The sequence below is a fragment of the Caretta caretta genome, chromosome 5, assembly GCF_965140235.1.
Source record: "Caretta caretta isolate rCarCar2 chromosome 5, rCarCar1.hap1, whole genome shotgun sequence".
Classification (NCBI taxonomy): Eukaryota; Metazoa; Chordata; order Testudines; family Cheloniidae; genus Caretta; species Caretta caretta.
This window is the reverse complement of record NC_134210.1, coordinates 59,966,730-59,982,993: the sequence shown is the minus strand read 5'-3', so window position 1 is coordinate 59,982,993 and position 16,264 is coordinate 59,966,730. Positions and strand designations below refer to the sequence as shown.

Below are 16,264 nucleotides of genomic sequence, written 5' to 3'. Positions count from 1 at the left end.
TGTGTCTGAATTCTGTTTATATATAGATAATATAGTAACAAAGGGGCAATCTTTCTCCTCCAGAATTTGTGGAATCTAAGGCTTTTATGGTGGGAGTGGGATAAAAAAAAATAGTCCCGCGCAGGGCTCTTATATGCAACTCTGTGTAACTAAACAGCATGCAATCTTATCCTCTATGCTACTGCCCCCGCCCACACAGCAGCATGTGTATTTTCCGCCCCCAATGCAATACCAGATTTTAAGTGAAAACTGCCTAAGGCTCTTTCAGATCTTGCTGATGTGATTGGATGAAGGATATTTTTACCTGGCAGTCTCCTATCCTGTTATACTTATCTTCTCCATTGGAAAAAAAATTAAAAAAGGACAATTACAACAGATTATTTTGACATTTTAAAGAGAAACAGTCTGCTTCTACCTATCCGGCTGAATGGTAATTATAAGGAATCTAAATTGTGAAAGGAAAACAATATCCTCTGGAAGCCTTAAGCACCTAAAGAATTCTCAGACCATAAGTCTCTGATCATAAGTGTTTTCTTCATACCCCGCTAATATGGAAACACCACTCTATGACTTCCATCTTGCCATCAACTAGTACAGGCTAGTGGAGCCCCAATTTATAGTGCAAAAATTATATTTCATGTGTCAGTGTCACAAACATAAGCCTATTGTGTCATAAACCCCCTAAAACTTTTTAGGTTTATCTTATCAAAGCACAATAAATCTACTTCTAAAATAAGCTACCCCCTGAACACACAGTCATAGTTCCAGGCAAGAAAGTAAACACTAAATTCAATTTTATGCCAGATTATTTATAATGTAAGGATGCCACCAAAGCATTAGGTTCTCAAGTTGGTTGTTTGCAGCAACTCTTTTCGAACTCAAGCTGCAATCAACCATGCTATAAACACTGTTTGTGCTGTTTCCGATCCCTTGTAAATCAATAAAATAAAATAAAATTCCTTTGCCAGTAAAAAGAAAAGCAGATCCTCTAGTTTGATGCAAGAGATAAAACAATTCATCTAATTAGAATTGAGAAGAAAATCTTCAAAACAAGTCCAAAGGACAAAGCACACAAAACAAAGACTTCAAGTGATTGTAACTGAGACATCACTTTCTCTCTTCTCTGTGTATGTTTTGCTTACTTTTTATTAAAAAACAAAAACAAATGATGAACTCTGAACATACTCTTCTCTGTAAAAAACCCACAAGTCTCAATTCTCTCCAATGCTGCCTTTGAAATGAAAGGGGCACTACAGAGTGTCTTAATCCAAACAAGTACTATGTTGCACCTTAATACAGTGAGCAGAGAGAGGCTGAGAAAATATACAGAATACAACACAACATACAGTGGAGTAAAATACACATAAGTATGGCGACAGCTGTAACTGAATGGTAAGTGACTCGACTTAAAGAAACTAAACCTCTACAATTCTCGAGTGTGCACACACAAGCATGCACACACAGGATTTATTTATGAAACTGTGTCTTCTAAACACAGAATCTTGCACAGCAGAAAAGGCAATTAAACAGAACAGCAGGAAGCTGTCAATCACTCCAGCAACCAACCAAAGCATCTACTATCAAAGCAAATAACGTAAATGTACAAAAAGGTGGCTTCTATCAAAGCAAATAATGTAAACATGCAAGGGAAAATAAGGTTGTGTCATAAAAATGAAGAAAAAATTGTAACACTGCCTCCCACTATATATTTTTGTTTGTGTTTTCATTTGGCTAGACTAATTTTTCCACATATTTAACCTGGAAGGTATAACATTCATGAGCTTTTCTTAAAGTATTTTGGAGTAGCATGGTACTTACGTTGGTGTGGTGGGTTATTTTTGTTTGGCTGGCTTTTTTTCCATCTTAGTGTACAAATAAATGGACAGTCACAGCTTATCATCACTTAAAGATGCATGTGCATGCTGCAGTTTACTGAAACATGATTGGCTGCTACATAAATCAATCTGATAGAGATCGGTCCCATGAAGAAAAGATAAATCATTAGCTTGTGCTTTTGCAATGTAATTCATTTTAGATAGTGATTATTGATGATTTAATTCCACTGGTACATGTATATGTCTAGACCATGCTTTTATATAAAATGTTAAAGCAACAGAATATATTCATTACAAGAAATGTCACGAGGAGGTAGTGAGTGCAATACTACCCATGAGATTTTACACGCATAGAAGTTAGCAAAATCAAAGTTATGGTTCCCACAGGAAATGTAAGACACCCCTCTGGTGTATATCTATTTTCTATTGCTGTGTGTTGTGATAACTTTTCTGACTAAATAAATGTTCTGTGCAAGTATGCTCAATGAAACCAAATTATGGGTGCTGTGAGAAACATAACTTTGAATTTTTTGACTTTTGTCCCTGTTAAATCTAAACCATAACATTGTACTAACAAGATTTTTGTTGTTTCTTTCAACCTCCTTTAAAAGTAGTGTGTAATTGCACACTGAAATAAATGCAGCACAGCCTTAATTCAATTCAAGCCCTTCAGGTGTATGAGACAAATGATTGCACAACTGAACATATTGCACCAAAATTTGCCCAAATACCATATCGTGAACTTAATTTGTCCTTTCAAACCCTGTTGGCATGTGCGCATTGGTTATTTCTGCACACATCAAGCCAGTTAGGTGTTTGGACATCTCTCAAACTCTGGCCCACTAGGGATGAAATTCAGGCCTTTGCAGAAGGAACTTATGTCCTTTAAAAAGTATATAAATAGGACTTAACTGGGTCACAGGCCTGTGCAGGTCCTCTGCAGAGAAGTGAATTTCCTCCATGTGCATTTCTTTGACTGCATGATCACTGATTACAATAGAATTGTTAGCCAACTGTGTGGATGGATACTTAGGCTAGATCTATGCTACAGACTTACTTCAGTATACCTATGTCACTCAGAGATGTGAAAAATCCACACCCCTGAGCAACTTTGTTAAACTGACCTTAAACCACCCCCCTTGTAGACAGCACTATATCAGTGGGAAAGCTTCTCTCTGACATAGCTACTGCCTCTCGCAGAGGTAGAGTTATTAGGCTGGTGGGAGAGGGCTCTCCCATCAGCTTACAGTGTCTTAACCAGAAGCGCTACAGTGACGCAACTGCATGGGTGCAGTTGCGCGAATTCAAGTTTGTAGTATAGGCCTGCCCTGAGACACTATTGCTAACGATAACAATAGCAACAAAATGCACTTTTATAGCAATTTAAATACCAGCGAGCTATTTGTCACAGTACTACTGTACAGCAGGTAATACCCATCTTGCAGATGTGGAAGCTGAGGCGGAGAGGTGAACTGATTTGCTAAGCTATCACAGCGAGGCACTGACAGTCAGGAGTTCCGGACACACAACCCTCTCATTTCTCTGCATCATGGGCCTCTCAGTTACATACAGGCTCTGTTTGTGCTGAGACTGAATCAGGAAAATGGTGCATTCTCAGTACTCACTATTCTGTTCTAACTTGTTTACAGCTTCAGTTCCCCCCAGCCCCGCCCCCACTAATCCCTTTTTCAAATTTAGCAAAGCAAGCATTCCTCCTGGAAAGCAATCACTTCTTAAATAAGACAGCCTGGGATTTATACAAGTTATAAAAAAGAGCATATGAAAAAGTGTCTTTAAAATATAAAAAAAATATTTTTGTTTCATGCTTGGAGAAGTCAAAAATCAACCAGAGACAATCTTACCAAACTTTCCAGAAGAATTTGCCTCTAGGCTGAGAGCAAGCATCAAAAAATTCAGGGCAGAACTTCACACAGGTGACTGATCTCATATCCTAGCAGCAAGCACAAACAGCAAATAAAGGATGGATGAGCACAGTGTGCTCAGAACATTTCAGCCCTGACAATGGGTCAGATCATCCTCCCAGGGGGAAACCTGAAACAAAGGTGAAGGGGTGGAGTAAAACTCCATAGGGTTCACCTTGAAGAATCTTCCTGAAACCATTCCCTATGGAGGGAGGGATGGAGAGGCCATGGATTTTGGGGGCCACATCCTACTTAGATCCATAGATTTTGGGGAGACACTTTTGGAATGGACATAGTAACCATTTTGAAGAGACAGGTGCTGCTGCACAGTAGCTGTACTACTTTTGGCTCAGCCCCACTGCCCTGGTTTAGTAGTACCAGGGAGGAGATCCAGAGAGAGCTGCAAAGCTGTATTATCTCCTACCTTGACTTCTGTATGGAAAGCCTCAGGCTCTACAGGGGGACAATGCTTCAAAAAGTGGCAGCTACCCTGCTCCACTTCATTCCATCCTCACTCATCTCCCCTGAATTTAGCAGAGCTCTGTCTCCTTGGTGTTCCAGGGTAGGGGGATCTGAGCAAAGCAAAGAGGAGGTAAGGGAGGAAAAACATGCTGTCACAGAAGTGTCAGTTTCATATAGACAGGGGAGATCTGCTCTTTTGGGATTACCTTCTTCTGCAGATCCCATGAGATGGTCCAAGTTGTTTAAATGGTTTGTGGAACTTTAATATCACATAGAGAATGTGTGTGACACTCTGCTTTCGTCTCACTGGTTCGATCTGGGAAGAAATCATTTGCACACTCTAAGGATAACAGGATTGTTTTCCATTTTGATTGAAAGTCATTGCAATACACATATCTTTTTGAAGAAAAAACAACACCACAGCTGTACACACAACAATAAAGATATTCTAGGAACTAATTGATCCTATAGTATGTCCCATATCATTATAAGTGAATTTGACACAGCTGAAATAGATTATACTAACTACAATTAGGTTGACAAAGTGTTTGGAATGAAATAGGTTAGCTTTTCTTGGAAAGGTTGTTACATTGTTCAGACATCTTTTTCTTTGCAGAAAAAAAGTTGACTTTGATTGTCCTGACTTCCACAGTCAGAGTTAAAAGTTGGTATTTGTTGGACACTGAGCTTGTGTGTCTGTGAATGTTGCAAACTTTTTCCAAGTGATGCTTTACAGAATTGCTTTTTAAAACCCCAGAGGGTAAATAGTATTCTCAGAATAAACAGAAAAATGCTGACCTTGTCAGATTTAGCTGCTGAAAGCAAAGCTGTTTTAAGACTTGGAGGATCAAGGGTCATGGTTATAAACAATGCAGATAAAAAGAAAGGAAAAGAAAAGAAAGCTAGAAAGAAAAAAAGAACCACACCATGAATATAAGTAATAAATATGTTGACCTTGACAAAAAGGGAATGAGATATTTATGCAAAAGAAGAATGGAAAGAGGAAAAAAAAAGAAAGAAGAAAAAGCCCACAAACTGTACTTGGAAAAATGTTTCTTAGAGCTTGTTTAAAGCCGGAAATGAGTCACTTTAGCTTCATCTGTTTTTGGTTTCAAAAGGGGAGAAAGGTCAAAGCTTCTTTGTTTTAAATAAGCTGGTCACTACTTCTGAAGTGTAACATGATAGGGTTCAAAAGCCTTAATGAAACTGGTATTTCACTGACAACCTGGGCTGCAGCACCTCGGCAGTTGCGTGGTCATGTATTCTAAGTCAAAGGAGTTTTACAAACAAAGGCACGGCAGAGCGTGACTTTGATCATGACCTTCATACCCCGGTGCTCCTGTGGCAGCCATATGGGCAACGTGATGGCTAAATCTGCCCCCCCCATTATACTTTCACAAATTGCAGCTGCACACAAGGAACTCCAGAGTCATGTTCACAGATGTGAAATGGAACCATTACTCTGAGCTCCATACAATGCCTTTTAGAGTAGATTCTAATAATTCCATAGAAAATTGAAAGCATTAGAGAACCTCTATGTGACAGTAAAACTTCAAACATGTATTTCAACTACACACAGGAGTAAAAATTAAACCTTTAGAACACTATAGGTTTAAAATTATTTTAATGGAAATGGACGTGTAGAGGGTTTGAAGACTAGTAGAAGCACTGTTCCTTTAAAGAAAATTTGAGTGACAGTTTGTTAACCCTCTGACAGCCAGTCATACCCTTCCAATTATAACTGTGAGCCAGGAGAGAAGCTAGGTGAGGGGATAGCATAATGAAATAGTGTCATTGACAGGCAGTGGTAGTGCATTGGGCAGCAAGTTGGGAAGCAGGGAAAAATCTTAAAGGCGGATCTCTGAAGGAGTCAGTGCTATCTGTCAAGCTGTGCTGCAGTGGCTCAAAAGCCTAAGTACCAACCTCGGGGCAGACTGTTAAGAAGCAGGGCACGAACTCCAAATTGGTTGTGAGTTCTATACTTAGATTTCACCAACCAATTGTCAAGTGTAAACTCCTCAGGCACTATAACAGCCTTAACATGGAGTCACACACTGTCCCCTTGGGTACTTCAATCTGTCTTGCCGCCTAGGTAAGCCTACCTTTGTGATAAATGGTCCCTTACACCATGAATCACAGCAATATTTAGGTTACTTCCCATCCCAAAGGACCAGTCACTCACCCCAGGTCAATTACACTTTAGATCTCACACAAAGACAATGCTTGTAGCCAATCCTATAATAAACTATCTGAAGATTTATTAAATAGGAAAAGGAAATGAGTGTTATTTACAGGGTTAAGGCAGGTGAACACATACAAACACATGAGTTACAATCTTAAATTTCAAAAGATAATAAAAGTTTTTATAATAAGCAAGCTCTATATGTCTGTTAGAGCTAATCCAGGCTATGCCCTGGGGATCTCTTGCTCATGTCTAGAAAACCTTGCTCTTCAACTTGCAAGCAGCACAGAGGTGCAGTTCCTTCTTGTTAGGGGTTTTTATTCCCTTTCCCCTTGCATTCTGAGCTTCAAACTCAGCTGATGGGAGGAATTTGCTTGCATGACTCATGGGGAAGCTGGGGCTGGGGAGAGCAATCAAAACATTTTTTGTCCTGTTTAATGTTCCACAACAGTTCGTCTAGTGTTGATGGGGCTTCCCTCTTAGGCAGGACAGAAACACCTTTGGTTGGAGACCAACATTTCATACTAGTTAATGTTTCTCTCTTGTCTAGTGACTTACAGTTACAGAGACTTGTAATACAAAGGCTCAGATATCTTATACAGACACAGATAGGGCTGCCAACTTTCTGACTGCAGAAAGCCGAACACCCTTGCCCTGCCCCCTGTCCCGTCCCTTCTCTGAGGCCCCACCCCTGTTCACTCGATCCCCCCTCCCTCTGTCACTCACTGTCTCCTACCATTGCTCATTTTCACCAGGCTGGGGTAGGGGGTTGAGATGAGGGAAGGGATATGGGCTCTGGTCGAAAATCAGATGCCTGGCAACTTTAGATACAGACGTGATAGGTGAGATTAGTGCATGCAGCAATTTACAAGCATTCCATAAAAACTAAACACTAAACACATTCTTGTGATTATACTGATTATAATTTCACAATACTAACACAGAGGTGAACCAGACTGATTCTAGCTATTTGTATTTGTCAGTATTCAGCTGAGGCATGGGGAACTTAGCATGACCTGGCACCTGGTCTGCTTGTGCCACGCTACAGGAAAGGGGCGGGGGGAGGGCTGCCATATAAAAAGAGAAAAAGAGCAGAGTAGAGAACGGTGTCATGGGACAGAGTGGAGACATAGCGAAAGAGGAGAGTACAGCAGAGTGTAGAGAAGAAAGTCCATTGAAAATGCTACTGCTAGTCTCATTTTCACCTATTGCTCAGACCCTGTTTCCATGTGTTTAAATCTGGCTTCCCCTCTTCCACACAAATTTCAGATGTCTCATCTTCACCTTCAAAACTCACCACATTTACACTTTGAGCTTATTCTTGCCAAGCCCCGGCCCAAGTGTCTTTCTCTGCCTGCTCCCTCTACCTTCTTGACCACTCCCAACTTTGTTTCTTCTTTTGTGCTGTCACCTATGCCTGGAACATCACCCCAAGCAGTATTTGGTAAGCATCCTCCCTCCCTCTTCTTCCGTTCAATTTAAACAACTGACCTGTTGGATACTACCCTAAAGCCCATTTATGCTGATGTCCACATACTTCTCCTTGTTTATTACCTATACTGTAGCTATTCTTGCCTTTAGACTGTAAGTTCTTTGGGGCAGGAATTTCTTCTTTTATAATGTATAATATACTTGCCATAAAGTGCCATTTACTCCAGAGTACTGCAAAATAACAGTAATAATGACAACAGAGATGTGGAGCGCTATCAGCAAAATGAGGAGGGTTCATTGAATTCAACGGAAAGACCGTTGCTATACTTGTAGGTACAAGTGATTTTGAAAATGACGCACTTTGTTATTCTTTGCTGCAGCGACCCTGAAAACAAATAATTCACAACTATGAATTATATAATAAAACACAGAGGGAAAGATTACTGATTGAATGGCCTTTACCTATTTCAGAGATGGCAACCTCTTCACTGTTAAAAGTAGGTTTTGAATCTGGATATTACGCAGAATCACACAAAGAGCTTTGAATTTCCACTGCCACCACTCAGTCCTCCTTCTATACCCATTGGACCTTTTTGATCTTTACCCCGATTGACATGGAGCCAAAGTGAATGGGAATTCCCGTTGCTCTACCTTTTCTGACAGTCTTTCCTCACAATCATATCTATTGTCTCCATTTGTGTCCAGAAGAATTATAGAGAAAGCCATGATTTGGAGTAGAGGAACTCACTGAAGCAACTGTGGCTGCCATGAAATCTCCAACTATTTGAAGCACTGAGGAGGTAGGCAGGAGGCATTCTGATGACCACAGAATAGACAGCTAAAGTGTTAACTGGCCTGGGAAAATGGAGAGATGGAAAAGGTGCAGAGGCTAGGACAATAGATAAACATTCATAATGGAACAAAGATAACATTCTGTATTTTTGGGTTCATGTCCCATGTGCAGATATATGAGACTGGAGGGAGGTGAATAGTGGAGTTCTTCAAGAATCAGTCTTGGGACCCATATTATTTCATACTTTTGTTAATGGCGTTGGCACAAAAAGTAGGAGTGTGCTCATGACATTTGTTAAAGATACAAAGTTGAGAGGCATCATACATACAGCGGAGAATCAGAAAATTATACAGGAAGAATTTAACTTTGAAGAATTAATTAGCAAAAATTGGATGAAATTTAATAGGACAAAGTGTAAGGTCATGCATATAGGTCTAATAATAAGAATTTCTGCTCCAAATTGGGTGCTTATCAGTTGGATACAACAGAGGAGGAGAGAGACCTGGGTGTGTTGGCTGATCAGAGGATGACTATGAGCCACCAATCAGATGTGGCTGTGACAAAGGCAAATGCCTCCCAGGCTGTATCAGGCATTTCCAGGAGAGATAGAGAAGCATTAATGTCATTGTACTAGGCACTGGTAAGACCTCGTTTGGAATACTCCCTTTCTCCCATACTTTATTTAGACTGTAAACTCTTTAGAGTAGAGATTGTGTCCTATTGGGTATCATACAGTGCTTAGCACACTTGCATCCTGATCTCTGTTGGGGCCTGCAGAGTCTACTGTCATACACAGTAATATTAATAAATTAACTGACCCCTCCACAATCCCCTGGTAACAAAGCACCATAAAATAATCTTCATAAAAGGCTCCATTTTTTGGTCTATTTGCCAGATTGTTCTGATTTGTATCCGTATCTGGTTTACATTCATCTCCCTCGTTGGCTGCTATCCGACCATTTCTACTTACTAGCTGGGAGAGGAGTCAAGCTGCTCCTTCAACAGCCAGTGATAATTGTTGCAATGTGAGGCAGCTGGCAGGCTAATGCACCTACACTAAAGCTGTGGCCTGCAGCTTGGAAAGGAAATTGAATGAATCTGAAACCTTTTGTCCCATTTGTTAATATTTTACAATTTCTTTTGATAAATCTCTTTTTTCCTGTCTCCATATTGTACAGCATGGGGCCGCCGAGTGCCTAATTTATTATTTGACAGTTCTATGCATGCTTCAAATAATGGATTGCAAAGTTACTATACTATTCCAAACAGGGTTAGCAAGTTTATTCATACAGTGAGAGAAAATGTTAAAAGTAAGAAGGAAGATTTATTTACCCTAGATTACTGAGAACTTGTAAAACATATAAATAAATGATAGCTTCCTTTGAATTTAAGGGTTGATTGGTTCCATGAGGGTCTTTATATATTCCTGCTAAATATACAACTGATTCTACAGAGAATTGCAGAAGGGGCGGTACAACTAATCTTTTACATTTATCTTTTTCTCTTAGATTCTTTACTTAAGCATAATCACAGTGATAAATCCACTTTGTGGGTGCAAGTGTGAGATGGCCAACCTGAAGTTTCTCAGACAGGCCTGAGGTCTCTAAGACCCACAACCATTCTCTTGTTCTTCTCATTTATCAAAGGGACCCTATGATCTAGCTTCTGCATTTGTATGACAACCAGGAGATTGCCAATTGTCTTGGAAATGTAAAATAAACACTTTTTCTACATATGTTAATGCCATTGTTTATTGACTACTTACTCAGCTTGGATGTAATTGGGGTCATTAGGGAAACATAAGCAGCTCAGAGGCTGTCAATACCTGACCTTTAAAATATTCACTACATTCGGTGTTACATGATGTTTAACAAGCTAGCCTTTTCATGAGAATGCAGCTGTTGTTTCCAAGCAAGCAGGAATAGAGGTGCTATTTCTTGCTGAAAACTTTTTTTAAAGAAGGGGTTTTATCTCGACCATGGAGTTGAAACAATTTGGAGCAAAATATATTTCATGGAACATCTATTTTGAGGTTCACATGCATTGGAAAAAGCTGCAACAAGTGTCACATGAAAGAAAAAAGAACCAAAAGAGCACCAGGATTAAAACATTCACCTAAAGTATTTTCATGTTATGATGTTTGGTAAATGTAAATCAAGCCACCTTAAGGCTGTCTCAAGCAAAACTTTAAACTGGGGTTCTGATTACTGAGAGAAGGTTGAAGAATCTCTCATCAGCAGACCATAAAGAAAAAAGCAAAAGCTATCACTAACATGCAGATGTTATCAGGATGTGACTTCAGCACAGCTATGCATCCCAACAGAGACACAAAACTGCAGATGTTTAACACATTATTGTGGAACCTAACAACAAACTATTCTACTGTAATTATTTACATTTTATACAAAAAGATATTTTATTTCTTGTGCCTCGACTGCAGAATTTGAGTTAATAGTTCCTGTCAATAAAAGCAAACAAGTTTTTCACTGAGTTAATTAGAGTTATTAATAGTTCCGAATTGGCTGATATAAAATGCTTCCATTTTAAGTTGATCTTAGAAAAACCAACCAAAACAAACAAAAAAGATATCCCACACTGAAAAAACAGAGTAAACTATGTTCTTTTAACACAATGTTTGAATTAACATTGAGTACTTTCAGACAATGGCTATATAAGCATACAATCCAGTGCAGAAAGGGAAACACAAAAAACATTAAAAAAATAAAAGTAATGCCCATGAAAACCAGAATTGTTGTGAAATGTGCAATATAGAAAGAAACTTGGGCTGCAGTCCGGAAACCATGTATCCATCCTGGTAACTTTACACACCTGAATAACTTTATGCACAAAAGCAATCCCACTTAAATTACTTGTGTGTAAGTATTTGAAGGGTGAGGTCTTGTACTGGTTTTAGCAAGCTGGAAAAAAGTTTAGAACTTTGAGGCAAACAGTTAACAGGTAGGATAGCTCATCCTGCACTGTTCACTAGACACAGTAACTTGTAAATCTAGAAAGCAAGACAAGTTGTTAAAGTAGGCCATGTGAATACAAAATGCATTCTTGAGGTAATAGATTATCTGAAGTCACTCAGCTTTGAATCTGGTGTCCAATTCTTCTAACAGCTTTTTACTTCATCAGATTTTATTTGCTAGATTTTGAAGAGCCAGAAGCAAAGGATTCTGTGATGTGATTGGTTGTGAGACTAATTTTTTTTAATTAAAAAAATCATTGGTGTTATTCATTTTCCAAACATGGAAAAAGTGCATTGTTGTCCCAAATAAAAAAAAATCAACTTTTTTCTGTTCTCAACTGATAACCAGTTCAGAATGTATCAGTTGTGGTTGAAATAGGTCAGTTTACTAGTGCCCTCTTCTGCTTTACATTGGTCTCTGCTGCCCTCTCCTAACCTCTGCTCTCCCTCTAGCAGTTTCTGTTCTTTCTCTCACTGATCCAGCAGGACCTTGGCCCCCTCAGGTCCCTTATGTCAAACAAGCTGGCATCTACTACGCTACACGGCCTGAAGGTGACTGCAGAGAGAGAGGGAAAGAGAGAGAGTAGTCCATGGAAAAGCAGGATAGCTTCTCTGAAAAAATACATCAATCACACCAGTCCAGCTATCTCAATTAACCCTTAGTTAAGCTGGGACCTCCTGGAGAAACTGAAAAGAATTTGAGGGAATAAGAGATGCTATCTGCCACAAGGATTACCACTCGACATGTGGATCAAAGACAATTCCACATTTTACCCTAGTGATTAGCTGTAATTAAATAAAATAAGTCTGTTTAAACTTCATTAGCAGCAAGACGTTTGCTACAGCAGGGTGGGCACAAATCATCCATTCTTAATTAAAAGATAATCCACAGGATGACCATAATCTTCTTCTAAAAATACACGATTTCCCCCTGAAAGATTTCCTTATCAAATAAGGATAAATAACGGTTTCTATGTGTTCAAGATATGAAGGAATGGATGCTCCTTCCTGTTTGCTTGAGTGAGTGCTGAATGTGCCAGATAACATCACTTTGGCATGCTATTATCTAAAATGGTAGAATACCTCACTTCAGCAAAGTCTCACATAAATCTTTGAAAACAAAGACATTGCATATGTATGAGCTGAAATAGATATGACAGTGTTGGCACATTAATATTCCTGACACTTGGGGGGGTTTCAAACTTTTAAGGAGAAGTTATCAATGAATTCAGGCTATAGTTGGTGAAAGAGGGCAACTACTAATCAGGACTAACCAAACATACTGAAATTACATAGTAAAGGAAAAAGGTATTGGGTCAAATGTATATTACAGATAGTCCCTTAAGAACAACTAATTTGGGATAGAAATCAAGGTTGCACTCAGTATCACATAAATAGTATTCCGGGAGTATCAGTCTTAATCAGTGGAAAAAGAACACTACTCCTGTAGACACTTTGAGGGTGTATGGGTAACATATGTTTCCAATTATTCCATAACAGCCCTCATTAAAAGTAACTACAGAGCCTAATTGAACAGTCCTCTGCATAGTTGCTTTTGGACTGAAAATGGTCCTAGTGTGGCATGTTGTCGGTTATTTATCTATTTTTAGTGCTTGATGTGAAAAAAAACCGGTATCCACTTCACTCTGCTGCGTTGACATACACAGCTGTCGAGAATGTAAATCACGCAATAGAACTGACACTGTAGTTCCAGCTCTCTGATTCTTTTGGGGCTGATCATGATCCCATATGGAAAGGACCACTTCTGTAAACAACAACAAGTGTTTTCCCACTGCATGCATCCGATGACGTGGGCTGTAGCTCACGAAAGCTCACGCTCCAATAAATCGGTTAGTCTCTAAGGTGCCACAAGGACTCCTTTTCTTTTTGCGGATACAGCCTAACACGGCTGTTCCTCTGAAACCAAAGAAAATATCAGTCCTTCCTAAGCATTAACAAACCTTAGTGAATTATAATTCACTCTGAGACAAAAAATGACACTGGCTTTTGGTTTATGCTTCATTTGGATAGTGTATGCACTGATACATTCAAATGCTGTACTTAGGCCCTGATCCCACAGATAGCTGAATGTACGGTCAGGACTTTAGATTGTGGACAGACACTGGAACCTTTTACCAATCTATGAGGCACCTAGTATGCGTTTGAAATCATATGAATAGATGAAGTAAACAAAAGCCATTAAATCATTAGCAGAGGATGAAGATTCTTGTGTTAGAATCTGAACATAATTCTTCAAACTCCTCTTTATAACTTAAACTTAATATTGAAATGTTTGCAGGTAGTGACCATTTCCCATAGAGTACAGCAGGTCTGTATACAAGCTGACCTTGAGGTTTAGGACAGAAGGGCTGTTTAAAAGATTGTCCATTACTGCAAACCTGATTTTTGGTTTCTGGCTCTCTAGCCATTTATCATTTTTTGCACATTTTTGCATCTCAGGCTTGGTCTGAGCCCAGACTCCTGACACCCCATAACCTCTCAGCTCACACGGATGAGGGCCTAAAAAATGGTCTTTCACAAACAAGCATGAAACTAGCTCTTGATAAAGGCATCTCAAACCCATCTGATGACAAGTCAGCTTTTTTATATAAGGGAGTGCCTCCAAATATTTTAAAACGTTCATAAAATCCTGTGGAGGTGCTGAGGTCAGTGCTTTCAAAACAACTAGAAATACATCTGTGCTTTGGTCTTGATTTAACTCTTTTATTACACTAATGCTATCTGTCATTTCCTGTGTGTGTCAGCATTGCTGTGACTGGCAAAACATCATGGATAGACCACATAAAAAAAGAAAGAATCTTGTACTGTGCTATGATAAGCAATACTGCTTTAAAAATATATTCCAAGGTGATAGATTATCTGGCAACAGCAAGATATTACATTTGCCATGGTCTTGAACTATAATATACACTGGGAGACAACTGTATAAATGGTATTGCCTTCAGTCTATTGTATTGGTTTCTAATTCTTTTATAGCTCCACTATTTTGGATAGGTCTCACTTCAAATGAAGTTTGCACTGATCTTGGAAATAGTGTAGTCCATTCCCAGTGCATATAGGCCTGGTTGTATCTCTCTTCTATAAATGGAGTAGTAGTTTAGGCCCCAAATCATCAAGGTACTTACACATGGGCATAATTTTAAACACATGTATAATCCCACTGAAGTAAATGGAAATATTCATGTGCTTAAGTATCTTGCTGCATGGGACCTCAAATACTACTCCATCTGAGTAAGAGTGGCACAACCTGTCTTTACAGGGTGCCGACAAACTACTTTCACTGTCCATTTAGCAGGAATTATATCAATAGTTCTAACTTCCAATGGGAGTTTAGAATCATAGAAGATTACGGTTGAAAGAGACCTCAGGAGGTCATCTAGTCCAACTCCCTGCTCAAAGCAGGACCAACTGCAACTAAATCATCCCAGCCAGGGCTTTGTCAAGCCGGGCCTTAAAAACCTCTAAGGATGGAGATTCTACTACCTCCCTAGGTAACCCATTCCACTGTTTCACCACCCTCCTATTGAAATAGTTTTCCTAATATCAAACCTAGATCTCCCCCACTGCAACTTGAGACCATTGCTTCTTGTTTTGTCATCTGCCACCACTGAGAACAGCCTACCTCCATCCTCTTTGGAACCCCCCTTCAGGTATCATAGAATCATAGAATATCAGGGTTGGAAGGGACCTCAGGAGGTCATCTAGTCCAACCCCCTGCTCAAAGCAGGACCAATCCCCAACTAAATCATCCCCGCCAGGGCTTTGTCAAGCCTGACCTTAAAAACCTCTAAGGAAGGAGATTCCACCTCCTCCCTAGGTAACGCATTTCAGTTTTTCACCACCCTCATAGTGAAAAAGTTTTCCCTAATATCCAACCTAAACCTCCCCCACTGCAACTTGAGACCATTACTCCTCATTCTGTCATCTGCTACCACTGAGAACAGTCTAGATCCATCCTCTTTGGAACCCCCTTTCAGGTAGTTGAAAGCAGCTATCAAATCTCCCCTCATTCTTCTCTTCCGCAGACTAAACAATCCCAGTTCCCTCAGCCTCTCCTCGTAAGTCATGTGCCCAGCCCCCTAATCATTTTCGTTGCCTTCCGCTGGAGTCTCTCCAATATGTCCAGATCCTTTCTGTAGTGGGGGTCCCAAAGCTGGATGCAATACTCCAGATGTGGCCTCACCAGTGCCGAATAGAGGCGAAAAATCACTTCCCTCGATCTGTTGGCAATGGTCCTACTAATACAGCCCAATATGTCGTTAGCCTTCTTGACAACAAGAGCACACTGTTGACTCATATCTAGCTTCTCATCCACTGTAATCCCCAGGTCCTTTTCTGCAGAACTGCTGCTTAGCCAGTTGGTCCCCAGCCTGTAACAGTGTATGGGATTCTTCTGTCCTCAGTGCAAGACTCTGCACTTGTCCTTGTTGAACCTCATCAGATTTCTTTTGGCCCAATCCTCCAATTTGTCTAAGGTCACTCTGGAACCTATCCCTACCCTCCAGCATATCTACGTCTCCCCCAAAATTAGTGACATCTGCAAACTTGCTGAGGGTGCAATCCATCCCATCATTCAGATCATTAATGAAGATATTGAACAAAACCAGCCCCAGGACAGACCCCTGGGGCACTGCGCTTTAAAAGGCT

At 39.8% G+C, this 16,264-nt stretch overlaps 1 long non-coding RNA gene across 1 annotated transcript in view; it reads right to left on the bottom strand.

Annotated features, from left to right (window-relative positions):
- Positions 1–16,264, bottom strand: part of LOC142072143 (uncharacterized) — a 111,922-nt gene that overhangs the window by 23,427 nt on the left and 72,231 nt on the right. Inside the window, exons 3-4 of the long non-coding RNA XR_012668468.1 lie at positions 4,426–4,535; positions 4,182–4,329 (exon numbers count right to left, since the gene is read on the bottom strand). This is a non-coding gene — a long non-coding RNA (uncharacterized LOC142072143). The remainder of the gene's footprint in view (positions 1–4,181; positions 4,330–4,425; positions 4,536–16,264) is intronic.